Source organism: Mirounga angustirostris, unplaced genomic scaffold (genome assembly GCF_029215605.1).
Source record: "Mirounga angustirostris isolate CCGP_5_RB_7025 unplaced genomic scaffold, mMirAng1.0.hap1 SCAF_11, whole genome shotgun sequence".
NCBI lineage: Eukaryota > Metazoa > Chordata > Mammalia > Carnivora > Phocidae > Mirounga > Mirounga angustirostris.
Window position 1 is genome coordinate 96,637,915 of NW_026991719.1, and position 27,677 is coordinate 96,665,591.

The window sequence follows — 27,677 nt, forward strand, 5'->3', positions numbered from 1 at the left end:
TGAAATCACAGCCTACAAAGTAGGCCAGGACCTGTGTGCTAAACCTAGAGTGACCGCCCACTAAAATAAAAGATTTAAATAGTCTTCTGATATAATAGCCAAAATACAATGAAAAATCACCTCCCATACGAAGAACTAGAAAATCACCGCTTGAATAAGGAAAGACAGTCAACTGACATCAATAGCGAGATGAATCAAAATATAGAATTATCTGACAAGGATTTTAAAGCAGCCATCACAAAAATGCTTCAATAAACAATTGCAAAGTCTCTTGAAACAAATGGAAAAAATGGAAAATCTCAGCAGAGAGAGACAAGTTATAAAAAAGAACTAAATGGGGAAATGATAAAACTGAAAAAATATAATAACAGAAATTAAAAAAAAAAAACTTGCTGGGCCCATAGTATAGTGAGATGACAGAGGATAGAATCAGTGAACTTGAGGACATATCTATAGCATATACTCAGTCTGAACAACAGAGAGAAAATAGACTGGTAAAATAATAGAGCCTCAGAGACCTGTGGGAAAAAACAAGAGATCCAACATTTATATCATCAGGGTCCCAGATGGGTATTAGAACCAGACAAAGACAGTACAAAAAAAAAAAAAAAGCAAACTACAGACCAGTATCCCTCATGAACATGGACACAAAAGTCCTCAACAAAATATTAGCAAAATGGGGGCACCTGGCTGACTCAGTCGGTTAAGTGTCTGCCTTCGGCTCAGGTCATGATCTCGGGGTCGTGGGATCGAGCCCCACATCGGGCTCCCTGCTCAGTGGGGAGTCTGCTTCTAGGGAGAAGATATCCAGTTTCTTGACATCCTCACCAGCATTTGGTGTTGTCACTATTTTTTATTTTAGTCACTCTGATATATGTGTAGTAATATCTCATGGTGGTTTTGATTTGCATTTTCCTGATGGCTAGTGATGCTGAACATCTTTTCATGTGTTATTTGCCATCTGTATATCCTCTTTAGTGAAACGTTTGTTCATATCTTTTGCCCATTTTCTTTTTTTTTAAAGATTTAGTTATTTTAGAGAGAGCACAGTGGAAGGAGGCACAGAGGGAGAGGGAGAGAATCCTCAAGCAGACTCCCCACTGAGCGCGGAGCCGACATGGGGCTCAATCCCAGGTCATGAGATCATGATTTGGGCCAAAACCAAGAGTCAGATGCTCAACTGACTGAGCCACCCAGGCGCCCTCTGCCCATTTTCTAACTGGATTGAGTTTCGAAAACTCTTTATATGTTCTAGATGCAAATCCTTGGTCAGATATGCAGTTTGCAAATATTTTTTCTAGTCTGTAGCTTGATCTTTCATAGAGCAAAACTTTTAATTTTGACAAAGTTCAATTATATTTTTTCCTTTTATGGATCATGCTTATGGTGTTAAGCCTAAGAACTCTTTGCTGAGCCCTAGATCATGATTTTCTCCTGTTTTTTTTTTTTTCTACAAGTTTTATAGCTTTACACTTTAAGTCTGTGATCCATTCTGAATTCATTGTATAAGGTGTGATGTTTAGGTCAAAGTTCTTTTTTTGGTTTTTTTTGGGTTTTTTGTCTATGGATGTCAATTGCTCCTGCATTATTTGTTGAAAAGGCTTATCCTTCCTTCACTGAATTGCTTTTACCTTTGTCAAAATTCAGTTGAACAAATTTGGGTTTATTTTTGGGTGCTCTATTCTGTTCCACTGATCTACGTGTCTACCTCCACTATTACTGCACTGTCTTGATCACTGTAGCTATATAGTAAGCCTTTACATTGGAAAAAGTAATGTCCCCCCAGTTCATTCTTTTTATGTATGTATGTATGTATGTATCTGAGAGAGAGAGAAAGAGAGAGAGAGCACAAGAAGGGGGAGGGGCAGAGGGACAAGCAGACTCCCTGCTGAGCGGGGAGCCTGATGGGGACTCGATCCCAGGACCCTGAGATCATGACCTGAGCTGAAGTCAGATGCTTCACTGACTGAGCCACCCAGGTGCCCCGACATGTGTTCTTCAACAGATTAATAGTTAAATAATACGTGGTACATCATTCTATGCCATGGAATACTACTCAGCAATAAAAAGAAATGGGGTATGGTTCACACAATAATTTGAATAAATCCCCTGGGAGTTTTACTGAGTGAGAAAAACCCATCTTAAAAGGTTACATACTGTATGATTGTTTATATAATACTCTTGAAATGACAAACAGTATAGGGATGGGGACATGGATGGTGGGTGCCAGGGGTTAGGGAATGGGGCAGATAGGAGGTGGGTGTCGCTGCAAATAGTAGCAGGAAGGATCCTTGTGGTGATAGTACAGTGCTGTACTTCACTGGTGGATCCGTGAACTTACACATGATAAACTTGCATAGAACTAAATACATGGGCACAAACAAATGATTACAAGTAACACTGGGGAAATCTGCGTAAGATCGATGGGTTGTAGCGATGTCTATATCTTGGTTGTGGCATTATCCTACAGTTTTATAAGATGCTACCACTAAGGGAAACTGGGTAAAGGATACACAGGAGCTCACTGTGATTATTTCTTACAATTGCATGTGACTTTACAACAATCTCAAAATCAAAGGTTTAATTTAAAAAAAAAGAAGATAACAACAAAAAATTAGGGTCTTGAACGTGTTTCCAGAAGCTGGATTAAGGAATCTGGCTCATTGTGTAGGCATTAAACTCATTGGCCATCTGGCTACCAGACTGGCTAGTTATACAAAAGCAGTGACTCCCCACACCTGGGTATGCAGCGCCTTAGGGGGCCTCTAATAATCCAAAGAGGTATTGTTCACCTTCTGGAAATTCTCAGTAACCAAATTTAATTGAAAATCACTTTCGTGAAAAAGCAAGCATTTGCTATATAAATCTTCATAACAGAGGGCGGCACTAGGAAACCAAAATATGGGATCTCAGCCTGTTTCCACTCTAGCCCTTCCAAAATCAGAATCACTGGCCTGATCACTGTGGAGCCAACCTATGAGGCCTAAATGGGCCTTTAAGTTAACTCCGTATAGTGAGAAGCCACCCCCAACCCTTGTCGATCAGTCAGCTGGCTCTGACCACAGGAGAAAATATGAGGGGGAATGAGAGGCTGTAGATGATTGGCTACAAAGCCCATTTCATGGCTAGCCGCCAACTCAAACACGTGCTTTACCTTCTGCTTAGATTCAACAACTTCCTTAGGAGGAGCTCAGAGGGTTATCATCATCTTTTCCCCAATAGCCTTTTCATGCCTGTTCTTCAGACCTGGAGTATCTTGAGCTTATCACTTGACTTTTTTTTAGAGGGTAAACATGATTTTGCAGAGGACTAACCAATGGGGAAAGTAATTATCCCTTAATTTAGTTTTAAATTAATATATAGGAAGGTTGACTTATTGGTATGTACAGTTCTACGAATTTTAACACAGGTGTAGATTCATGGAATCACCACTACAATCAGGATACAGAACAGTTCCTTCATCCCCCCAAAGCTCCCTAGTGCTAGCCCTTTGTTGTAATATACCCCCACCCCAAAACCCTGGCAACCACTGATGTGTTCTCCATTGCTATAGTTTTATTGTTTTGAGAATGTCATATACATGGAAACATGCAGTAGGTAACTTTGAAACTGGCTCTTTCTCTCAGCAAATGTCTTCGAGATTCATCACGCTGTTGCATCTGTCAACGTTCATTTAAGCACATTTTTTAATTTAAGAATTGCTCCTCGATTTTATTCAGATTAGTTCTCTGAGCAGGCTTTGTAATAGTGTAGTAACAGTATAATTTTTGTGCAATTAAATCACCTTTGGTCAAATGACTTACAGTGATTAGCATGTTTCTCTTATCCAGTTTTTAATCTGTTTCTTCTGGTGAAGAAAAGTAGAGAGGCAAGAAGTAGATAGTAATTTCTAAACCAGCATTACATCTCTAAATTCTAAAACTGGAAAGCAGCATCTCTGAGTGTCTCAACTATTCTTTTTTTTTTTTTTTAAAGATTTATTTATTTATTTTAGAGAGAGAGAGCACAAGCAGGAGGGGAGAGGGAGAGGGAGAGAGAGAATCTCAAGCAGACTCTGCACTGAGTGCAGAGTCCAATGTGGGGCTCGATCCCACAACCCTGAGATGGTGACCACAGCCAAAATCAAGAGTCAGACGCTTAACTGACTACACCACCCAGGTGCCCCTGTCTGAACTAGTCTTGAATTACTTCTCTCACCACTTGGGGGAACCTACCAGAATACCAGTGCTAGCAGACTTCTAGACATACATATGGTTCTTGCTCAGGAGCCTCTGTGTGATTCTCGAGCCGATCCCATACAAAGGAATGAGTACAACGGTCTCAGGAGTTCTTAAACAGCCCTCCTGAGTACCCCAAAATGTCTACCATTAGAATCACTGATCTAGGTTAACAAATTCCAGAAGACCTCTCTAAAAAAAAAAAGCAAACATGTCACTTATGGGGATATCCCATTCTGAAGTTGGGTCCTGAGAGATTAGAACAAAACCATTTGATCTGAGGTATAGGACAGGTCTGGAGTAGTGCCCAGTGCTAAGGAATAGGAACCCCAGCTTAAATTAGAGGTAGGACAGAGAACAAATGACCCTGCATGTCCAAGTGGCAGCAGGAGATGCTGGGACCCAAGGATGTGGGCTAGAAAGTGGGGAAATATTCCAAGGGGGGACTTGGGGCATGCTGAGAACAAATGTTGCTTATTTAACAAATATACCTGGATCATGCCTTCATAGGCGTTCACTCTTGAGTCGGAAAGCTGGATGCCTCGTTTGCTTCTGTCTCATCTATCTACTACCATGTAAACACCAAGAGCTTTGAAACCCCATTTTTTTTTTTTAAGTGTTTGAATCCAGTGTACTTAGCCAAAGCTAAGGAGAAGGGCACCTTTGGATCTCAGGAGAACTTTATTCTTTATTTAGTTTCTCCTTCTCCCCACAGGTAGGCCATTCTTGAAGTCCTACTTATAAAAGGAACTCAACTGCCAAGTATTGGAGACTTGAGGTGGAGGATGAAATGAGGAGAGATTCAGTCTCAGGTGGCCAGATTGATCCAGGAGCTGAGGGCAACAGGACAATCCAGAAAGTGAGCTCCCCTTCTGCCCAGGGTTTACCAGAGCTTTGGTCTTTTTCACCAAGTTTATGTTCGCAGCCTGCCCCCGACACAGCCACATAGAACTAATGAAGTGAGAGTGTGTATGTCCAATAACGCAGCTCATTTCCGTCAATTAGCCAATGCCCAGCAATGAGTCCCTTGGCAGACTATGCTTGAATTCATCCATTTTCAGTTTGATGGCTCATAACACAGACGGCTGCTTATTTTATGCATTTTATAGAGGTGGCCCTTTTAGTGCATCAAAAGAATATTTAAACCAACAGAAGAATAATCAAAGGCACCATTTATCACCTCTCTCTTACCAGATGCAAACTGTATAATGGCAGTGGTCCTTGGGTAAGGCGCAGAAAGCAAGCCCACACCGGAAAGCTAGGAAGGCAGCTGAGGCCCGGCCGCCAACAGGCAAGAACTGCGTCTTCAGAGCCAGCACAGGCGGGAGCCTTGCGGGGTGAAGCATGGACGTTTCCAGCTGGAGGCAGCCACCTCCCCTTCCATTTTCGTTCACCTCGTCTTCCATCTTCGCTTGCTCACGCTCTTCCCCCTGCCCCGGGCGACTGCGCGCTAATTCACTCGTCCAGGCTTGGGGCCTACCTCTACCTGCCCCGGTATAAGCAATAGGATGGCAGGGTGTCCATCCCCCCATACCCTGCTCAGGGGACCCACCCGGCCTCACCGCCCGAAGCAGGAGCTGGGAACCTGGACCGGTGCTCCGAGCGGGGGTGGGGGGTGGGGGGCCCTGTGGCATTCAGTACTGAGGTGTGGGGACTCGGCCTGTGGCTACACGCGGCTTGCTGGTAGACCACAGGACAGGGGCAGAGTGAGGCCCCAGGCGTTGCGCACTGCTTTTGCCTCTAGCCCTGCCCACCCCTCCCCCGGGCACCAAGGGAAGCTGGTTGGTCCCCAGAGCGTGAGGGGGTAGAGATGACACAGAATAATCCCATCTTCGAGCCTGCAAAAGAACTGAAAGCCTGTGGCTTACTCATAGATCAGTCGTACCAGCTTTTTGTGGAAAGGACAGCACGATCTTTATTCACAATCCCACTCTTACCAAAGTATTTTTAGACTTCAGAATAGGAGTGAGGAGCCTAGGCGTGTGAACACTGGTAAATTGTTCCTAGCTGGAGGTATGGAAGAAGGTGGGCAGGGCATACTGTCCTGAGTCTAATCCGCCCCCCGCCCCAGTGAAGCTTTGAAGATGTGGTAAGAACAGTTGGTTGCTTGAGAACAATAGTGAAACCCCCTTTCTTTTACATAGATTAGAACACTCTTAATGCTTATGATGACTGCGAGGGATGTTATGAAGAGAGGAAAATATTCACTGTCTCCTCCGAAGTTAGCAGGGTTGGGGAGTCAGTCTCCATTTGACCAGACAAAGAGGTGGTTTGGGTTTTCCCACTTCTGCACCATTGACTCGGTCTCAAGGAAACCCGGGCTCACCGTTGCCCAGCCGAGTGCGGACATCAACAGCAAGAGGTCAAGCACATTTTCCCTTTGACTCCTACTTTCTTCTATTTACCATACTTTGTGATTGTCCCGGTTCTTTGGAGTTTTTCCTTGTTTTTTTCCCCCAAAGGTTTTATTTATTTATTTGAGAGAGAGAGCATTAGAGAGCGAGAGCAAGCACGAATGGGGGGCAGAGGGAGAGGGAGAAACAGGATCCCTGTGGGACTCGATCCCAGGACCCTGGAATCATGACCTGAGCCAAAGGCAGACCCTTAACCGCTTAACCGAGGGAGCCACCCAGGCGCCCTGGAGTTTTTCCTTTTATCAGGAGCTTGAAAAAAATGTGGCCAGCTTCCACCCATTTGTATTAGTGTAAGAGAGTATTGCAACCGCCACAAGAAAAGCATAGATAAACCAGAGGTCAAAGAATAACAGAGTGTTCCAACTGGAGGAGCCATAGAAGCAACTTACCCCAGCCCCTTCATGCTTACATAGGGGGAAACAGACACCCACAGAGAGAAGGTAGCCGATCTCATGGTTCCCACTCTTGTCCTCTTTCTAGAATATATGACTTCATCATTACATATTTTCTTTCCTGATTTTGATTTGGAAAGGTTATTAGTTGGCATTTCTGGGGCCTATAGCCAATTGGGTGTTAAGGGGTTGGGTCCAGAGCCATACACTGTAGAAAAAGCTAGACCCATATTGAACATTCACCCTGAATGATCAGATCTGGAATCGGCAACTCGCTCGCACTGTTAAGGGTTGGCATTGCCCTATGTTCTGTCCTTGGTCCTCTTTTTTTGTATTAAGAGCAGGTCTATGGTCGGGGTTGGTCTCTATGGCAAAATAAGGCAAATTCTGAGTCGAAAAGCTGTAACTGCAGTTCTTAGGATTTTCTGCTGATCTCTGAGGACAGACAGCATGTCCTCTCTCCTGTTCAACACCAACCTTTTCACCCGCCCATCTCTTGACAATTCTTCTTCTTCTTCTTTTTTTTTTTTTTTAATTTATTTGACACAGAGAGAGAGACAGCAAGAGAGGGAACACAAGCCGGGGGAGTAGGAGAGGGAGAAGCAGGCTTCCCGCTGAGCAGGGAGCCCGATGCGGGGCTCGATCCTAGGACCCTGAGATCATGACCTGAGCCGAAGGCAAATGCTTAACCAACTGAGCCACCCAGGCGCCCCGACAATTCTTTACTCTTCCTTTATACTCTGCTACATTCGAACCCATCACAAAACCTCAGTTTTGTTTTAATAAAAACAAAAATCTTTTTACCCAATGTCCCCCTTATCCGCCAAGCCTCCTGAAAGAATAGTCTATACATGACGTCCCACTTCCTTTCTTTTCGTTCACCCCCATGCCAAACCTTTTAGTCTGTGTTGTAAGTAATCTTGCTCCACAGCATTCAGCATCCTTCAACCACTGACCCGCTGGAAACTCTCTTCATGGCTTTTCTTCTCCTGTTCTCCCACTCCTGTATTCCTCAAGGATCTTATTTGATAGTAGTTATATTTTGGGTTAATGCCTGGCTTAAGTCTCCTTTATGGCAATACTTCCCCAGCCATAGTGTCTCAGGAAGGGATGGTGAAGCCTCGGGCCTGGCCACTGGGGCTGGGGATGGATATTTAGGCAGAGGGGGATGCCTAGGAGTATAGCGAGATGGAGGGAGGTGACCGTTAGGGAGGAGGGCTGAGAAGTTGCATAGATTCAGAGGCTGAAGCTATGATTCTGGCCGCGTGAGAGTGGGCGAGGGACCTGAAGACACTACTGGGCAGGGAAGGGAGTGGGGAAATCAAGTCGATGCTCCCAGAGAAGCAAGGAAGAGATCACGAGCCAGAGGAGAGGCGTGGAGTAGCAGAGGAGGGAGAGAGGGAAATCTTTGTGGGAGGGATCAGTGGGGCGAGGGGAGTGATGAGAGGGAGCCCAGGAGAAGGCACCCAGACAACTTTCTAGATCCTGGGAGCTGCTGTTGTGCTTACTGCAGTAAATGTCTGTCTGATTCTCCCGGATCTTTGTAATAACCCTTTTTAGTACCTTGCTTTAGTGGATAATATTGTTTCTTGCAAACTTTACCCTAAGATACTTCTTCTCCCACCAACTTCTCCAACTCTCCCTGAGTGATCTCATCTGCTTTTTCTTTTTTTCAGTTTATTTATTTTAGTAATCTCTACAACCAATGTGGGGCTCGAACTCACGACCCTGAGATCAAGAGTCGCATGCTCCTCCGACTGAGCCAGCCAGGTGCCCCTCATCCACTTCTTTCTACAGTTCAAAATGTTTTTACTTCTATAATATAAAACATGCATATAGCTAAAAAAGAAATTTAAGAGTCCCAAAGGCTTATAATGAGAAGCAAAACTCCCTATGCCTACCCCTTTCCTTCTTCCCAGAAACAATAACTCCTTGAAGTGTTCCTTGTGGTGTTTACCTCAGTCATTCAAAAGAATATGACTATTGGGGCGCCTGGGTGGCTCAATCGGTTAAGCGTCTACCTTGGGCTCAGGTCACGATCCCGGGGTCCTGGGATCGAGCCCCACATCGGGCTCTCTGCTCAGCGGGGAGACTGCTTCTCCCTCTCTCTCTCTCAAGTAAATAAGTAAAATCTTTTTTTTAAAAAGGGAACATGATTATTATCTTGCTATGTCTTTTTTTTCCCCATTATTGTGGTAAAAAATACTTAGCACAAAATTGACCATTTTAACCATTGGTGAGTGTAGTATTCAGTGGCGCTAAGGACATTCACACTGTCGTGCAACCATCGTCACCATCCATCTCCAGAATTTTTTCATCATTGCAAACTGAAATTCTGTACCTGTTAAGTAACCTCCCATTCTCTTCCCTGCAGGTCCCTGGCAATGGCTATTTTAGTTGCTGCCACTGGGAATTTGACTGTTCTAGGAAAGTCATATAAATGCCATCCTACAGTATTTATCCTTTGGGGTGTGGCTTATTTCACTTAGCATAATGTCTTCAAGGATCATCCGTGTTGTGACATATGTAAGACTTTTGTTCCTTTTTAAGGCTGAATAATATTCTATTTTATACACACACACTCGTGCACGCACACGTACACACACTGTATTTTGTTCTTCTATTCGTTCAGTGATGGACATTTGAGTTTTTCCCACCTTTTGGCCATTAGGAACGTGCTCCTTTGAACACAAGTGTATAAATACCTGCTCGAGTCCCTGCTTTCACCTCTTTTGCGTATATACCCAGAAATGGAATTGCTGGATCATTTGGCAATTCTACAGTTTGCTTTTTTGAGGAAACACAATGCTGTTTTCCACCTTCTGTTTTCTTGACCAACACTTTTTAACCATCATCTACTGGCTTTGTATTACGGTAAGTGAGGGATCATCCAGTCTTAAAGTATTCTCTAGTCCCTGTGTGCTGATGGCTTCCCATGCGTATTTCAAACTCAGACTTTCCCCTGAGCTTCAGCCTTTAATATCCAAATGCTTGCTGGACGTCTCCATGTAGATGTTAAACTCAGTGTATCCCAAAATGCTTGTCCCTGCCCCACCCCCAAACTTTCTCTTCCTCTGGCTTTTCTACTGTCCCCTACCTCAGTGAGTGTCACCAATGCCTACCCAGTCACTCCAACAAGAAATCTAGAAGTTGTCACAGACTGCTCCCGGACCTTACCACCCAATGGATCACCAAGACTTTCTGATTTTACCTCTTAAGTAGCTCTTGACTCCATTTTCTTTTCACTGACTGGCACTGCTCTCATTCAGACCTTCTCGTTTGTCATCTCTTGACTGAGCCACTTGCAGTAGCCTCCGTATTCGCCCTCCTGCAAATCGAGCTAAGCTTGTTTAGCCTCTGACATCGTCACTGATTTCTCAGTGACTATCAGTAGCTTCCACTGACTAGAGATAGCTGTGGGTTGTCATCCTCACCCCACCCCGCACAATCTCCCTACCAGGTGGTCCGTTCTAGTGAAAACAGGGCTTCGACCCAGTTCTGCCAAGCACACACTTAGTAGTGGTTAGACTCAGTCCCACAACCTGTCCTCATAAGACCATGAAGCCCCATGCAGGAAAGGTTCACTGAAGCACATTCCGCAGTTCTCCAGTAGTTGCACTTTAGCTAAACTTGTGGTTAGATCGGGCGATGGAATCTTCCATTAGGTGTCAGGACGCAGGACCTATGGCTTCCCAGACTTAGAATGCCACTCTGGGCTCATCAGTTTCTTTGGCCCCATTCACGCAAGGGCAGACGACAGTATGGATCCATAAATCTAGAATACCATTTATTTCACCAGTGAAAGTTTATTTCCAACATCCCTTATATTAATGAGCAAACCCTCTCGTGCAGATTTAGGTAGATTGACTGAAGCTTTCCAGCGCTGCCTCTAGAGTGTGTATTCATAATTAGTCTTTCAGATGCAAACTAAGCGCCGCTGGCGTGTGCTCCTCATTAGGGTACTTAGATACTAACTGTCCCTAGGACATATGTATATGTACATGTACATGCATAGGTGTGTGTGTATTGCACACTGTGCTGAGTACTTTTTTTTTTTTAGAGAGAGTGCGTGCGCACGAACAGCGGGGGAGGGGCAGAGGGAGGAAAGAGAGAGAACCTTAAGCAGGCTCCACGCCCAGTGTGGAGCCCCATACGGGGCTCGATCTTATGAGCCTGAGATCATGACTTGAGCCGAAATCAAGAGTTGGATGCTCAACTGGCTGGGCCACCCAGGCACCCCCGTGCTGAATATATTTTTTTAATGATTTATTTATTTATTTTAGAGAGAGAAAGAGCACGAGCGGGAGGGGCAGAGGGAGAGGGAGAGAATCTCAAGCAGACTGCGCTGAGTGTGGAGCCCGACATGGGGCTCAATCTCATGACCCTGAGATCATGACCTGAGCCGAAACCAAGAGTCAGAGGCTTAACTGACTGTGCCACCCAGGTGCCCCTGTGCTGAGTATTTTTCAAGTAAGTTTTAGACCATATAACAAATCTATCCTCCTATGTACATCTATTCATATTGTGCCCCTGCATAAAACCCTTTATCTCCATGGTTCCCCGGTCCATGTGAAATAAAGTCCAGACTCCTTCAGGTGACATACAAGACCTTTCCAGAACCTCCCCCCACCTCTCTCCTTTTTGCACTTTATGCTCCAGTCCAGAATTACCAAGCTGCGTGTAAGTTAACCTCCACCCACGATGCTGGTTTGGCCTCATGCTCTCCCCCTGCCTGGCCCACTTTTGCCACTTTCCTTCACCTGGCTGACTCTTACTCATCCTTTGTGACTCAAACCAGGCATCAGCTCTTTCAAGAAGCCTTTCCTGTAATCCCATTCGGAGTTAAGCTTATTTATCTTGACACATGTATAGCGTTTATTATGTGCCAGGAACTATTCTAAGCACTTTTAATCCTCATTATGGCTCTGTGAGTTAGATTCTATTATTATTCCTCTTTTCAGATGAGGAGACTGAGGCACATAGAGGTTTAACTTGTCAAAGTTCACCCAACCGGTAAGGGGCAAAGCCAGACCACAAACCCACACTGTCAGACTCCAGTCTGTTCTCTTAGAAATCCATACGCCGTGGGGCGCCTGGGTGGCTCAGTTGGTTAAGCGACTGCCTTCGGCTCAGGTCATGATCCTGGAGTCCCGGGATCGAGTCCTGCATCGGGCTCCCTGCTCGGCAGGGAGTCTGCTTCTCCCTCTGACCCTCCTCCCTCTCATGCTCTCTGTCTCTCATTCTCTCTCTCTCAAATAAATAAATAAAATCTTTAAAAAAAAAAAAAAAGAAAGAAAGAAATCCATACGCCGTGCTGCTTCCCGAGGGCCCTTTCTCTATATTCCTACAGCACCTTAAGCATACCTCTGTCTTAGCATTGAGCATAATGGTTTGAAACGGTCTCTTTGTGTACGTGCCTACGGCTTCACCATGAGGGCCGTAAAGCTTAATGGTCTCTGAGGCCGTGTGGGATCGTGGTTAGATCATGCAGTCTGGGATTAGATATACCTGGCACTAAGTCCCACCTCTGCTGTGTACTACCTGTGTGACCTTACACAAATTATGTAACCTTTCTATACGCCCTTTTCTGCATTGGTAAAGTGGGGCTAAGAATACCCCACAGGGTGATGGAAAGAATGAAACGAGATGATATATCTAGAGCACCCAGCAGAGGGTCTCTCATAGTAAACAAAACAAAACAAAACAAAACCCTCTTGGTAATGCTTGACTATTACAACTAGTTGTTATTTTTATCTCTGCGTCTCTAGCAACTAGCAACTGGGAAGGAAATAGACACTGGAGGACTGTTTGTTGAACTGAACGAATATGGAAATCTTTAGACTGACCTCAATATCTAAAGGACATTTTAGTAGACATGACTTCAGAAATGGTCCCCTGTCGCTAAGCAGGAGGTGCCACCTCACTTTGCCAGGACACCCAGAAGAGTTTTACCTCCTAAGGGTAGCTAGCCCTGTAACTCTTCAGTCAATATAACTAACAAGCATATGGTGCTGGTCCTTGCCACCATTCGTTTTAGTGTAGCTAAAGCTCACACGGGAGAGCTCATCACTTCCAAGTGGGTCTTGTCATCCTAAACCATTTCCTCATCCTTCAAAATGAAAGAGAACCCCATTTTGTGTCCTTTTCTTAGAACAAGGGCTTCAGAACTCCCCAGGGCACTTTATTCTCTTGGGTTGCTGGCCTTTTCAGTTCTGGAATTCCCATGCACATTTCCATCCCAGCATGCCAGGGCTTTGATCCCTTCTGCTGTAAATTTCACTTGTCGACTGGATGAAAAATACAGTTATGGGACATGCCCAGGTCAGCTTTGGATAGTGTGGTTGTGATCGAAAGTGTCCCAGGTATCAATGAAATGCCCATCTTCTTGCACCCAAGAGCAGCTGAAGATGCTGCTTGAAAAGCTGGAATAGACATATATGTCACATTCAGAGAATAACACAACCCCCAGGAAACACTAGGGTTAGGGTTAAGAAGCTCCTCAGGCAGAATTTCTTGGTTTACTTGGGGCTAAGGAGAAACCACATTTGGATTAATCTGGCCGATCTTTCCATAATATCTGAACCTACTTCCCTTTATAAAGGAAGACAGCCTCGAGACCACTGATTCTCTCTTCCACAAGGATCTTGCAGAGCATCTGAGCCGACCTGGTTACCATCAGTGATTACTTCAGAATTTTAGATGGAGAGACAAACTTAAGAAGTTGAACTGAATTTGTATTAATCCTGGTCATAGCCTAGAATAATCTGGCAGTTTGATTAAACCTCTGATAGTTTGGTATGTTTTCATTTTTCTCTTTTTTGCCCTAAAATCTGGTGCATAGAACTACTACTATTACTACTATTACAACACACACACACACACACACACACACACCCAACTAGTTGAGGGTTCAGGATTCTCAGGTGCTAAAGGATTTTAATGCAAGGGGATAATTACTGTAGTGTGGGTTTGGTCAGGAGGGGCTGCCTGGAGATGGTGTCCAGCCAGGATGGATAGACTTCAGATGGTAAGGGCTTCCAGAGTTGAGGAAGAGGGTTGGACATGAGTCAGAGCACACAGTGCATCTAAGAAACTAGAGGTGAGGCTTGTGGTCTTAGGCTCAGCGCAAAGCCTGGGATTCCTCTCCCTTTTTCTGTCCAGATGGTTAGAAACATGGAGGGTCCAGAAACACAGAGGTTGGAAATATTCACCTCTCGGAAAGTGCACTGGGCCAGGAGTGAGGAGATAGGATTACTGATCCTAGTTCTACCACTGATTTGTCCCATAATGGTGGGCAGGTCATGTAAACCTCTCTCAGACCATTTCTTTGTCAAGTAAGATAGAGATAGATATATGATCAGACTACTACTAGTGGGAGGCTTAGGTGAAAGCTTGTAAGTATCCATCAGATGTCAGTTACTAAGAGACTATTAATAAATAAAATGTAGATACCGTGGGAAGAGAGACCATCTTGTCAGTTTGCATCTTATTGGATATTAAATACCAGCCACTCAGGGATGCCAAGAAATGGGTGTCAGTTACTGAGAAGAGAAAGGAGTGTTTTTAACAAATGAAGAGATCAAAGTTCAGAGAGTTTAAACCACTCCCCAGTTGTTGAGCAGGGACTGGGCCAAGGCCAATGTGAACTGTGTCACTGCTTTGCTCCAAGAACGTGTATCTCTGTGTCTTCGGAAGGCCCTTTAAGAGTGATGCTGTTGGTGAGAATTGTAGGGATAGTGGAAAGCTACCAAGGGCAATATTTTGGAGGTTGGCAGCTGATCTCAGATACAAGTAGTTTAATCTTTTGTGTGCCTTAATCCATGCTGATCTCTGGGTGAATTGCTAGCCCCTTCACCTACCAGTAGGTACTACCTATAATCTTTTTTTTTTTTTTTACTTCTACTGACACACAATCTAATAAAAATAAATTTTTTTTTACTTCTACTGACACACAATCTAATAAAAATAAATTTATTTTGTACTGTTTTGTACAAGTTTATAAATTTTGATTCCAATATCTGTGAGCTCTATGTCGTTCCTTTCGAGCCTAACTTGCTAGAGGGAACTGAGAGTTGCTCACATCAAAACGGGAGGTTAACGTCCCTTTAAAGTAGGAAATATTGCTGTAGGGAAGTGTCAGGAGAGAGAAAGCCAGTGAAAGGAAAGTGAGCATGGCAGAAATCCACATTCTGGCGGGATCACTGAGGAGAGGGGGGAACTGAGGATTTCAGGCTTATCTAAGAGGCCATGTCAGCGGGTGCAGAGAGAGAGAGATCGAGAGAGAGAATGGAACGCCCGCCAGAGCCTGGTAACTGTGTCAGAACCCTGCTGGTACCTGTATTTGGTCCTCAGAGCCCCTCCAGCCCTCTTCCTAGTCCCTTTGTCAGCCACCACCCGTCTCAGCTACTTGGCTAAGAGGGAGAGAAAGATAAAGAACCATTCAAATTGCCCTTCAAGACATCGTCACTTCTCTTCCAAAACATCTCTCCCCTTGGATCCTGCCGTCACTCCACTAACACACGGATACAGACAGCTCTTCCTTCCATTCTCTTTGGCCTCTTTAGCCAACACTCAACAGGGTCATCACGACAGGTTGCTGGTAACCTTTCTAAAAATGTATTTGATCAGTGTCTTCACTGATGGTATTTCAAAGTGTAAAGGTAGACATTGAAAACTTGATAGTGATCTGAAAAGGAATTTAAGTAAATCTTATGACTTTGTTGTAGAGGTTCCAGGCTTCCTCTTATAATGGGAGGTTTTATGTCTTTATTTATTTTAAAGATTTATTTTTTTATTTGAGAGAGAGAGAGAGCACGAGCAGGGGGCGGGGGAAGGGAGAGGGAGAGGGAGAAGCAGACTCCCCCTGAGCAGGGAGCCCGATGCAGGACTTGATCCCAGGACCCCGGGATCATGACCTGAGCTGAAGGCAGACACTTAAACAACTGAGCCACTCAGCTGCCCCAGATAGAACATTGTTTTATTTTTTAAGATTTTATTTATTTATTTGAGAGAGAGAGAGAGCATGAGAGAGAGAAAGCATGAGAGGGGGGAGGGTCCGAGGGGGAAGCAGGCTCCCTGCTCAGCGGGACTCGATCCTGGGACTCCAGGATCATGACCTGAGCCGAAGGCAGATGCTTAACCGACTGAGCCACCCAGGAACCCCAGATGGAAGGTTATAAGGCAACTGCTTTCTCGGGCACCTGTGTGGCTCAGTTGGTTAAGCGACCAACTCTTGATTTCAGCTCAAGTCCGGTGTTGGGCTTCCCACTCAACAGGGAGTCCCCTTGCCCTCTCCCTCTGCCCTTCCCTCCTCCCTCCCCCGCTTGTGTGCTTGCTCTCTCTCTCTAAAAAAATAAAATAAAAAATAAAATAAAGCAACTAACCCAGAAAAATTCTACTTCCTTCACCTCCTTGAATCTAACCCCCATATCTGAGAGAATTCGGGGTATTATTTGTGTTAACACTGGTGTCTGAGGGCCAGTCCCTTTTACACCTTGGTTGGATGAAGTTGTTGGTGGAAGTTCACATTTGTATGTTAACATGTGACTTTAATCAGAGTCTGGAGATGGCCCATTGTTAATAATTTGGCGTATGAAAAAACAAAATGCTTTTATTCTCATGAGAAAGGCACTAGAATTCAACCTCATCCCCCACCCCATGAATGTGTATTTTACATAAAACCAGACAGATTTTCTTAACAACATTAATAATGTGCTATTATAACATAATTGCAATATTATACCAAAAGCATTATCCATGTTAAGTACTCTCCAATTTAGAATGAGTGAATAAATTCTCTAAAACTTTTAAGAGAAGAATATCCATTTTCTTCAGCTAAATAATCCATAAGTTCAAAAGGTAAAAGGAATAGTTCTTCTTACACAAAATGCGGCATGTATGTGGGAGTAGAATTTTGATAGGAATTTGTGAGCTTGGGGCGCCTGGCTGGCTCCGTCGGTAGAGCATGTGACTCTTGATCTTGGGGTGGTAAGTTTGAGCCCCACAGTGGGTGTAGAGAGTACTTAAAAATAAAATCTTAAAAAAAAAGAATTTGTGAGCTCCCTGCTAGTGCATTTAAAAACCTCCTTGGCAATCTCCTGGCAACTAAGGATACTATGCCCCCTTCCAATGTGGGGCCAAGACATAGTATCTGCAGAATTACATACCCATTAAGGTAACACTCGTTCTGTCATTTTTGGTGTATGGCACCCAAGGTCACCCTGGATGCTGACATCCAGCCAATAGACAGGAAGAGATAAAGAGTGGAGAAGGCAGGTGAGCTCCTGAGATTGGCCGGAATGTGGCACACGTCCCTTTCACCAACATTCCACTGGTGAGGACTTGTGAGGTGATCACTTCGTGATCTAACCACGATCCCACACGGCCTCAGAGACTATTAAGCTTTATGACCCTCATGGTGAAGCCGTAGGCACGTACACAAAGAGACCGTTTCAAACCATTATGCTCAATGCTAAGACAGAGGTATGCTTAAGGTGCTGTAGGAATATAGAGAAAGGGCCCTCGGGAAGCAGCACGGCGTATGGATTTCTTTCTTTTTTTTTTTTAAAGATGTTATTTATTTATTTGAGAGAGAGAATGAAATAGAGCACGAGAGGGGGGAGGGTCAGAGGGAGAAGCAGGCTCCCTGACGAGCAGGGAGCCCGATGCGGGACTCGATCCCGGGACTCCAGGATCATGACCTGAGCCGAAGGCAGTCGCTTAACCAACTGAGCCACCCAGGCGCCCCACGGCGTATGGATTTCTAAGAGAACAGAGTGGAGTCTGACAGTGTGGGTTTGCGGTCTGGCTTTGCCCCTTACCGGCTACGCGAACTTTCACCCTAGCCGTCCTATAGCACCAGCTCAATTTGCTTGGCGGTTTTCCATCACTTGGAAGAATGAGCTTCCTCATGCCCCACTCAGAGACAACACCACCGGTCTGTGCCTCCTTCTCGAAAGTCTGAGCCCTAGCACCCAGGGACCCTCCTCCAAGCTCAGAGATCCCAGCACCAGCTAGCAAGCACTTCCTTCTCAGAAGTCTGAATTTCAGCTCCACGGAGGCCCTCCCCCAAGTTTTAGTAATTATGTATTCTTCTCTTACTCCCCACGTCCCCCCAGTCTAGGAGTGCTAGCTGCTTCCTGAAGTGTCCCTTATAGCAGCACCGTGTAATAGAAATATAATGTGGGGGAGCCTGGGTGGCTCAGTCATTAAGCCTCTGCCTTCGACTCAGGTCATGATCCCAGGGTCCTGGGATTGAGCCCTGCATCGGGTTCCCTGCTCAGCGGGAAGCCTGCTTCTCCCTCTCCCACTCCCCCTGCTTGTGTTCCCTCTCTCGCTGTGTCTCTGTCAAGTAAATAAATAAAATCTTTAAAAAAAAAAAAAAGAAATGTGAATCACACACTGATCTTTACTCTTCTAGTAGCTACGTTAAAAAAGTGAAAAGAAATGGTGAGATTAATTTCAATAGTATATTGTGTTTAACCCAATATATCTGATCTGCTGCATTTCAACATATAATTACTATAAAAATTATTAGATATTTTTATATGAAGTCTTTGAGATCAGGTGTGTATTTTATACTTACAGCATATTTCAATTTGGATGATAAATTTTCACCAGAAATACTTGATCTGTGTTTAGATTTCATAAAATTTACAGCTGAAGATGTAGATTTACATTTTTCAAGTTGTTCCCAATATACTGAAAAGTTTGCCAATAACTGAATTGAGTATCAATGTGTAACTTTTTTAAAAAAAGACTTTATTTATTAATTTGACAGAGAGAGAGAGAGCACAAGCTGGGGGAGTGGCAGAGGGAGAAGCAGGCTTCCCGCTCAGGAGGGAGCCCCATGTGGGGCTTGATCCCAGGACCCTGGGTTCATGACCTGAGCCAAAGGCAGATGCTTAACCCACTGAGCCATCCAGGTGTCCCAATTTGTAACTTTTTATCTTGAAATAATTATGCACTCACAAGAAATTGAAAAAATACTACAGAGAGGTTCCATGTACCTACCACCCAGCTGCCCCTCATTGGTGACATCTTTCATAACTGTAACTTTCACAACCAAAATCAGAAAATTAATTGGCATGATACAATGAACTACACTACAGATCTTAGTCTGATTTCATCAGTTTTACATATACTTATTTTTTTAAAGATTTGTTTATTATAAGAGAGAGAGCAAGAGAGCCGGGGAGGGACAGGGGGAAAGGGAGAGAGAGAATTCCAAACAGACTCTGCGCTGAGCGTGGAGCCTGATGTGGGGCTCGATCTCACGACCCTGAGGTCACGACCCGAGCCGAAACTAGGAGTCAGATGCTCAACTGACTGCACCACCCAGGCACCCCTACATGCACTTATATTTTGTATGCCTTTGTGATTGTATGGCACTTTATCACTCGTGTAGATTTTTATAACTACTACCACCACAATCAAGAGACCAAACTGTCCCATCACTCCAATGGGAGCTCCTCAGGCTGCCCCTTTGCAGTTATCTCCTCCCTCCCTTACACCTAACCCCTGGTAACCTAGTAGGTGTTCTTCATCTTTACAACTTATCACATTTTGAAATTGGCTTTTTTCACTCAGCATAGTACCCTTAATATCCATCTAAGTTGTTTGGTGTATCAATGGTTTGTTCCTTTTTATTGCTGAGTAGTATTCCATGGTATGAATGTACCACGGTGTGTTTAACTGTTCACCTATTGAAGGACATTTGGTATGTTTTCAATTTTTGGCTATACGAATAAAAGCTGCCATGAACATCTGAGTACAGTTTTTTGTGGGGGCATACATTTTGATTTCGGTGGGATAAATGCCCAGGAGTGTGATTGCTGGATCATATGATAACTCTGTGTGTAATTGCCAGAATGATTTTAAGAGGGGCTGTACCATTTTGCATTCTAACCAACAATGAATGAGAGACCCAGTTTATTGGCATCTTCATCAGCATTTGGTGTGATCAGTGTTCTTTATTTTAACCATTCAAATTGGTATGTAGTACCATCTCACTGTGGTTCCAGTTTGCATTTGCCTAATGGCTAGTGATGTTGAACATTTCTTCATGCATTTATTTGCCATCTGTATATCATTCTTGGTGAAGTATCTGTTCAAGTCTTTCCCATTTAAAAATTGGGTGGTTGGTTTCTTACAGTTGACTTTTGAGACTTCTTGATATGTTCTGGATACAAATCCTTTGTAAGAGGTGTAATTTGCAAATATGTTCTCCCGGTCTGCAGCTTATTTTTTTATCCTCTTAACAGGGTCTTTCACAGAGCAAAAGTTTTTCATTTTGATGAAGTTCAGTCTATCCATTTTTTTCTTTTATGTATCGCTTTTGGTGTCATGCCTAAGAACTCTTTACTTAATCATGAATATTTTCTCCTACATCTTCTTCTGAAATGCTATAATTTTACATTTAAATCTATGATCTTATTTGAGTTAATTTTTATGTAAGGGATGAGGTTGAGATCTAGGTTTATTCTATTTTTGCCTATGAAGATCTCATTTTCCCAGCACCACTGATTGAAAAAAAAGAACCTATTTTTGGGGTCCCGTGACCATGCAGGTTCAGTGGTTCACTGGATGGACTCAGCAGACCAGTCATAGGCTTTACTCACAGCGAAGCTTTTTTTTACAGGAAAAGATACAGACCAAAAACAATAGGAAAAATATGCATGGGATAGAGTTCGGAGTGGTCCGACACAGACTTCCCCATCTGAAGCCACACAGAATGTGCTTTCTCTCTAGCAGTCAACTGCAGGGACATGTGCAGAATAACTCTGCCCAAGGAAGCCTGTGCAAGTCTCGGGATCTGAGACTTTTATGTGCAGGAAAATAGCTGTCAGGGCAATCTGGTGACATAGGCCACAGAAGTGGACGCGTGACCGGCAGTTTATCTGAGTCTTTTTTTTTTTTTTAAGATTTTATTTTTTTATTTATTTTTAGAAGATTTTATTTATTTATTTTTTAAAGATTTTATTTTTTTTTTTAAGATTTTATTTATTTATTTGACAGAGAGAGACACATTGAGAGAGGAGCACAGGCAGGGGGAGTGGAGGGGGGAGAGGCAGGCTTCCCGCTGAGCGGGGAGCCCGATGCGGGGCTCGATCCCAGGACCCCGGGACCAAGACCTGAGCCGAAGGCAGACGCTTAACGACTGAGCCACCCAGGCGCCCCAAAGATTTTATTTATTTTAAAGAGAGAGAGAGCACAAGAACATGAGCTGGGGTGGGGGGAGAGGGGGAGGGAGAGGGAAAAGTAGGTTCCCTGCTGAGCAGGGAGCCCGATGCGGGACACGATCCCAGGATCCTGGGATCATGACCCGAACTGAAGACAGACACTTAACCCACTGAGCCACCCAGGCACCCAGTTCATCTGAGTCTTAGCAGAACTCCTTGTGATCCACTGAGAACACAAGAGGAGGGGAGGCACATTTGCTTTGGAGTCATCCTTTTTGATATGTAGGACAAGGAGCATAGGTTGCTGGTCCCTTCAGCTACTCTGCCTTTCATTCTCCATGTAAGTAATAAACTGTCTGAATCTAAAAATGGCTCATTGTGTCTTTATTGGCTGAATCTGTGAGGCCTTACTTAGCCTTTCCTCACATGCCATTGAATTGCTTTTCTGCCTTTATCAAAAATCAGTTGGATGTATTTGTGCGAGTCAGTCCTTTTGAACAGTTTTATTGGCATATATTGACATACAATAAACTGCATGTATTTAAAGCATACAATTTCAGGTTTGGCATACATATACACCTATGAAACTATCACCACAATCAAGATAATGATCATAACCAACGGCACTCGGAAACTTTGGGTTATGTTCATTATGTTGATTATGGAGATGGTTTCATAGGTGTATACGTATGCCAAAACCGAAATTGTACAGTATGATACCAAAACGGACAAATATACCAATAGGACAAAGGAGGGAATTCAGAAATATACTCAAACAAATATAGACAGCTGGTTTTTTACAACGGTACAAAGGCAATTCATTGGAAAAAGAATAACCTTTTCAGCAAATGGTGCTAGAACTATTAGGTATTTATCTGCAGGAAAAAAAAGCAACTTGAATTCATACCTTGCCCCATCCACAAAATTAACTCAAAATGGATCATAGAATTAAATATAAAAGTTAAAACTGTAAAACTCCTCCAAGAAAATACAGGTGAAAAATCTTCATGACCTTGAGCTAGGCAATGATTTCCTAGATATGACACCAAAAGCATAGTACATTAAAAATGAATTGATAAATTAGACTTCATGAAAATATAAAACTTTGGCTTTTTCAAAGACACTGTTAAGACAATGAGAAGATAATTCACAGACTGGGAGAAAATATTGGCAAAGCATATATCTGATAAAAGATTTGTATCCAGAATATGTAAAATACTCCAAAAGCCCAATAAGAAGAAAATGAACAACCCAATCAATATCAAATGGGCAAGAGATTTGAACAGACATTTCACCAAAGACATACAGATGATGCAAAAGCACATGAAAAGAGGTTCAACACCATTGGTCACTAGGTAAATAAATGCAAATTAAAACCACAATGAAATAACATTACACACCCATGCAGAATGGCTAAAATTAAAAAGAATGGGCGCCTGGGTGGCTCAGTTGGTTGGGCGACTGCCTTCGGCCCAGGTCATGATCCTGGAGTCCCGGGATCGAGTCCCGCATCGGGCTCCCTGCTCAGCAGGGAGTCTGCTTCTCCCTCTGGCCTTCCTCCCTCTCATGCTCTCTGTCTCTCATTCTCTCTCTCTCAAATAAATAAATAAAATCTTTAAAAAAAAAATGAAAAAAAAAATAAAATTAAAAAGAATGGCCATAGCAAGTGTTGGTAAGGATGCCAATAACGAACCCAGGGCTCGATCCCAGGACCCGATCCAAAGGCAGACACTTAACCGACTGAGCCACCCAGGCGCCCCAGTTTGGTGGTGTTTTAAAAAAGTTAAACATGTACTGTGAAATGATTTAGCCATGGGGCGCCTGGGTGGCTCAGTCGTTAAGCGTCTGCCTTCGGCTCGGGTCATGATCCCAGGGTCCTGGGATCGAGCCCCGCATCGGGCTCCCTGCTCAGCAGGAAGCCTGCTTCTCCCTCTCCCACTCCCCCTGCTTGTGTTTCCTCTCTCGCTGTGTCTCTCTCTGTCAAATAAATAAATAAAATCTTTAAAAAGAAAAAAAAAAAAAGAATATACAAAAAAAAAAAAAGAAATGATTTAGCCATTATTCTCCTAGATATTTACCCAAGACAAAAGAAAGCATGCATCCACAAAAAGCCTTGTACACAAAAGTTCATAGAAGCTTTATTTGCAGTGGCTAAAATGTGGAAACAAGCCAAACGTCCATCAGCAGGTGTACGGATAAACAGGTGAATGGGCCAATAAAACTTAACAAGAACTGACTCACACAATTATAGTGTGGAGTCTATGCCTGACCCATGAATAAAGCATAAAACCTCTATTTAGATTTTCTTTAGTTTCTCCCAGCAATACTTTATATTTTTCAGTGTACGGGTTTCGCACATCTTTTGTCTGATTTATCCTTATTTAATATTTTAGGTGCTATTGTAAATGATGTTTTTACATTTCAGTTCATTGGTTCAATTGTTCATTACAGTGGTTTTCATTGTAAAAAAATTTATATATTAATGAGGTAGCCTACAACTCTACTAAACTCATGTGTTAGTTCTAGAAACTCGTTTTAGATTTCAACCACTTTTCTGTATATGAACAGGTTATCTGCAAGCAAAGAAAATCGTACCTCTTCCTTTACAATTTGGGTGCCTTTTTAAATTTTTTTTTTAATTTGGGTGCATTTCATTGCATTTTCTTGCCTAATTGCTCTAGCCAGAACCTCTAGTACAGTGCTGAATATCCTTGACTGGTTATTGATCTTATAGGGAAAGCATTTGGGCTTTCACCATTAAGTATGATGTTAGGTGGAGGTTTGGCATAGATGCCCTTTATCAGGTTGATGACATTTCCTTCTATTCCTAGTTTGCTCAGAGGTATTATCAGTTTTGGATGTTGGATTTTGTCACATGATTTTTCTGTCTCTATCGAGATGATCCTATGGCTTTTCTTTGTTACTTTGCTAATATGGTGCATTATATTGATTTATTTTTGAATGTAAACCAAACTTGCATTCCTGACATAAACCACACTTGCAAATGATATATTATTCTTTTTACATATTGCTGGATTCAGTTTGCTGAAATTTTATTCCTGGTTTTTGCATCTGTGTGCATGAGGGATATTAGCATGTAGTTTTACTTATTTAATTTTTATTTAATGTCATTTACTTTGGTATCATGGAATGATGTCTTCATGGAATGAATTAGGAAGTATTCCCTCCCTGACTATGGACTCTGAGAAACAAACTGAGGGTTCTAGAGGGGAGGGGGTGGGGGGATGGGTTAGCCTGGTGATGGGTATCAAAGAGGGCACGTTCTGCATGGAGCACTGGGTGTTATACGCAAACAATGAATCACGGAACACTACATCAAAAACTAATGATGTAATGTATGGGGATTAACATAACATAATAATAAAAAAATAATTTTCTGAAAGAATATGGGTAAAATTGATATTAGGACCTCGGGCTTTTGGCAGAAATCACCAGTGAAAACATCTGGGCCATGAGTTTACATTGTGAGAAGTTTTATAATTGCAAATTCAATGTCTGTAATAGGTTTAGGACTATTCATGTTAAATATATCTTTTTGAATGAGCTTTGGTAGTTTGTATCTTCCAAGCAATTAGTCCATTTCATCTAAGTCCTCAAATTTACTGACAAAATCCTTTCATAATATTTCTTTATTATCCTCTTAATATTTGTAGAATCCACTGTGCCGTCTTCTTTCTCATTCCTGACATTAGTAATTTGTGTCTTCTCTTTTTCCTGATTCACACAGCCAGAGTTTTATCAACTCTGCTCATTATCTGAAAGAACCAACTTTTAGGATCATTAAGTTTCTCTGGTTAGTTTCTGCTTTCTATTTCATTGGTTTCTGCTGCTTCTTACTTTGGGCTTAGTTTGATCTACTTTGTCTGGTTTCTTAAGGTAGAAGCTGATGTCAATGATCGGAAATCTTTCTTTTCTTACCTATGCATTTAGTGCTATAAATTTTCCTCCACATACTTCTTTCGAGGTATCTGACACATTTTGATATGTTATGTTTTCATTTTCATTCAGTTAAAAATACTTTATGGGGCGCCTGAGTGGCTCAGATGGTTAAGCGTCTGCCTTCGGCTCAGGTCATGATCCCAGGGTCCTGGGATCAAGTCCCACATTGGGCTCCCGGCTCAGCGGGGAGCCTGCTTCTCCCTCTGACCCTCTCCCCTCTCATGCTGTTTCTCTCTCGCTCGCTTTCTAAAAAATAAATAAAATCTAAAAAAAAAAAAATACTTTATGACTTCCCTTTTGATTTTTTCTTTGACATGTGTTATTTATAAATGTGTTATTATTTAGTTTCCAGATATTTGAGGAGTGTCCAGATCTCTTTCTGTTATTAGAATCTAATTTAATTCGGGCGCCTGGGTGGCTCAGTCGGTTAAGCGACTGCCTTCGGCTCAGGTCATGATCCTGGAGTCCCGGGATCTAGTCCCGCATCGGGCTCCCTGCTCAGCAGGGGGTCTGCTTCTCCCTCTGCCCTCTTCCCTCTCGTGCTCTCTGTCTCTCATTCTCTCTCTCTCAAATAAAAAAAAAAGAATCTAATTTAATTCTATCAATGTCAGAATACATACTTAGTATGACTCAAATATGCTTTTTGCTCTGTGTATTTTAAAGCTTCATTATTAGGTGCATAAACATTTAGGTTGTTATATCCGCTTGATGAATTGATCCCTTTATTAGTATCATTCCAGGTAATATTATTTGATCAGAAATCTACTTGCCTGTTATTAATACAGCCGTCTGTCTTTCCTGGATCTGGTTATTAGTTAGCTAGGTTTATTAGTTTACTCTGGCTGCCATAGAAAATTAGCAAAATCTTAGTGGCTTAGAACAAGATATTTATTCTCCTACAGTTCTGGAGGTGAGAAGTCTAAAATCAAGGTATAGACAGTACCACATTCCTTTCTGAGGCTCTAGGGAAGAAACTGTTCCTTGCCTCTTTCTGCTTCTGGTGTCAGCATTCTTTGGCTTGTGACTACATCTCTTTCTGTGCTTTATCTTCATATTGCTTTTTCTGTGTGTGTCTAATCTCCCTCTGTGTGTCTCTTATAAGGGTACGTGTGATTGCATTTAGGGCTCTGCTGGATAAACTCTTCTCAAAATCCTTGAGTTAAACCACATCTTTTGCCAAATAAGGTAATATTCACAAGTTCTAGGGATTAGAATATGGACATAACTTTGGGGCCACCATTCCGCCTAGTACACAAGGTCTAGCTTTTCCTATCCTTTTATTTATTTTTAAAGATTTTATTTATTTATTTGAGACAGAGAGAGAGTGCACAAGTGGGGGGGGGCAGAGGGAGAGGGAGAAGCAGACTCCCCGCTGAGCAGGGAGCCTGATGCAGGGCTTGATCCCAGGACCCTTGGATCATGACCTGATCCGACCTAGGCAGATGCTTAACCGACTGAGCTACCCAGGCGCCCCTCCCATTCTTTTATTTTTAATTTATTTTTGTATTTATAGTTAAAGACTATTGTAAACAGCATACATTTGGGTCTTACTTTTTTTATCCAGTCTGACAGTGTTTTCCTTTTAATTGAGGTGTATGGTAGATAATAATGGACCCCCCAAAGATGTCCACATTCTTATCCTGTGAACCTGTAAATATTAACCTAACATGACAAAAGGGACATTGCAGATGTGATAAGTTAAGAATTTTGATATGGGAAGAGTATCCTGGATTATTGGGGTGGGCCCAATATAATCACAAAAGTCTACAAATAGGAAGGCAAGAGGGTCAGAGTGAGAAGGAGATGTAATGACAGAGCAGAAGGTGGAGTCATGTGCTTTGAATATTGAGGAAGGGGCCATGAGCTGAGGAATGCAGGCGGCCTCTGGAAGTTGTAAAAGGTAAGGAAACAGATTCTCCCCTAGAGCCTCTGGAAGGAATGCAGATCTGCTGACGCTTGGATTTTTAGCACAGTGAGACCCATGTCAGATTTCTGACCTGGAGAACTAACTGTAAGGTGATTTATGTTGTTGTAAGCCATTAAGTTTGTGGTAATTTGTTATAGCAGCAGTAGGAAAGTAATATAAGGTGCTTAGATCATTTATGTTTAATGTGATTATTGATATAATTAGGTTTAAATCTTTCATCTTGCTATTTGTTTTCTCTCTGGGTCATCTGCAGTTCCTTTTTCCCCCTGCCTTCTGTCAGATTAATTGAATGTTTTAGTTTTATTTTTATCTCTTTTGTTGGCTTTTTGGCTATAATTTTTTGTTTTTTAATTTTAGTGATTGCTTTGCAGTTTAGAATACAGAGCTTTAATTTATCATAGTCTACCTTCAAGTGATATTCTATCACTTTACAAATAATGTAAAAACTTGACAGTAGTGTACCTCTATTTCCCCTCTCCTGGTCTTTATACTATAGTTTTTTTTTTTTTTAAAGAGTCACCTATTTATTTTAGGGAGAGAGAGAGAGAAAATGCATGAGGAGGGGCAGAGGGAGAGGGAGAAGCAGA

At 42.8% G+C, this 27,677-nt stretch overlaps 1 long non-coding RNA gene across 2 annotated transcripts in view; it reads left to right on the forward strand.

The window, feature by feature from the left end:
- The window catches only part of LOC123837289 (uncharacterized), a 57,408-nt gene extending 39,942 nt beyond the window's left edge, over positions 1-17,466 (forward strand). For both annotated transcript variants that reach the window (XR_006789190.3, XR_010406232.1), the window contains exons 6-7: positions 4,933-5,076; positions 5,412-17,466. This is a non-coding gene — a long non-coding RNA (uncharacterized LOC123837289). The remainder of the gene's footprint in view (positions 1-4,932; positions 5,077-5,411) is intronic.
- Positions 17,467-27,677: the final 10,211 nt, after the last annotated feature.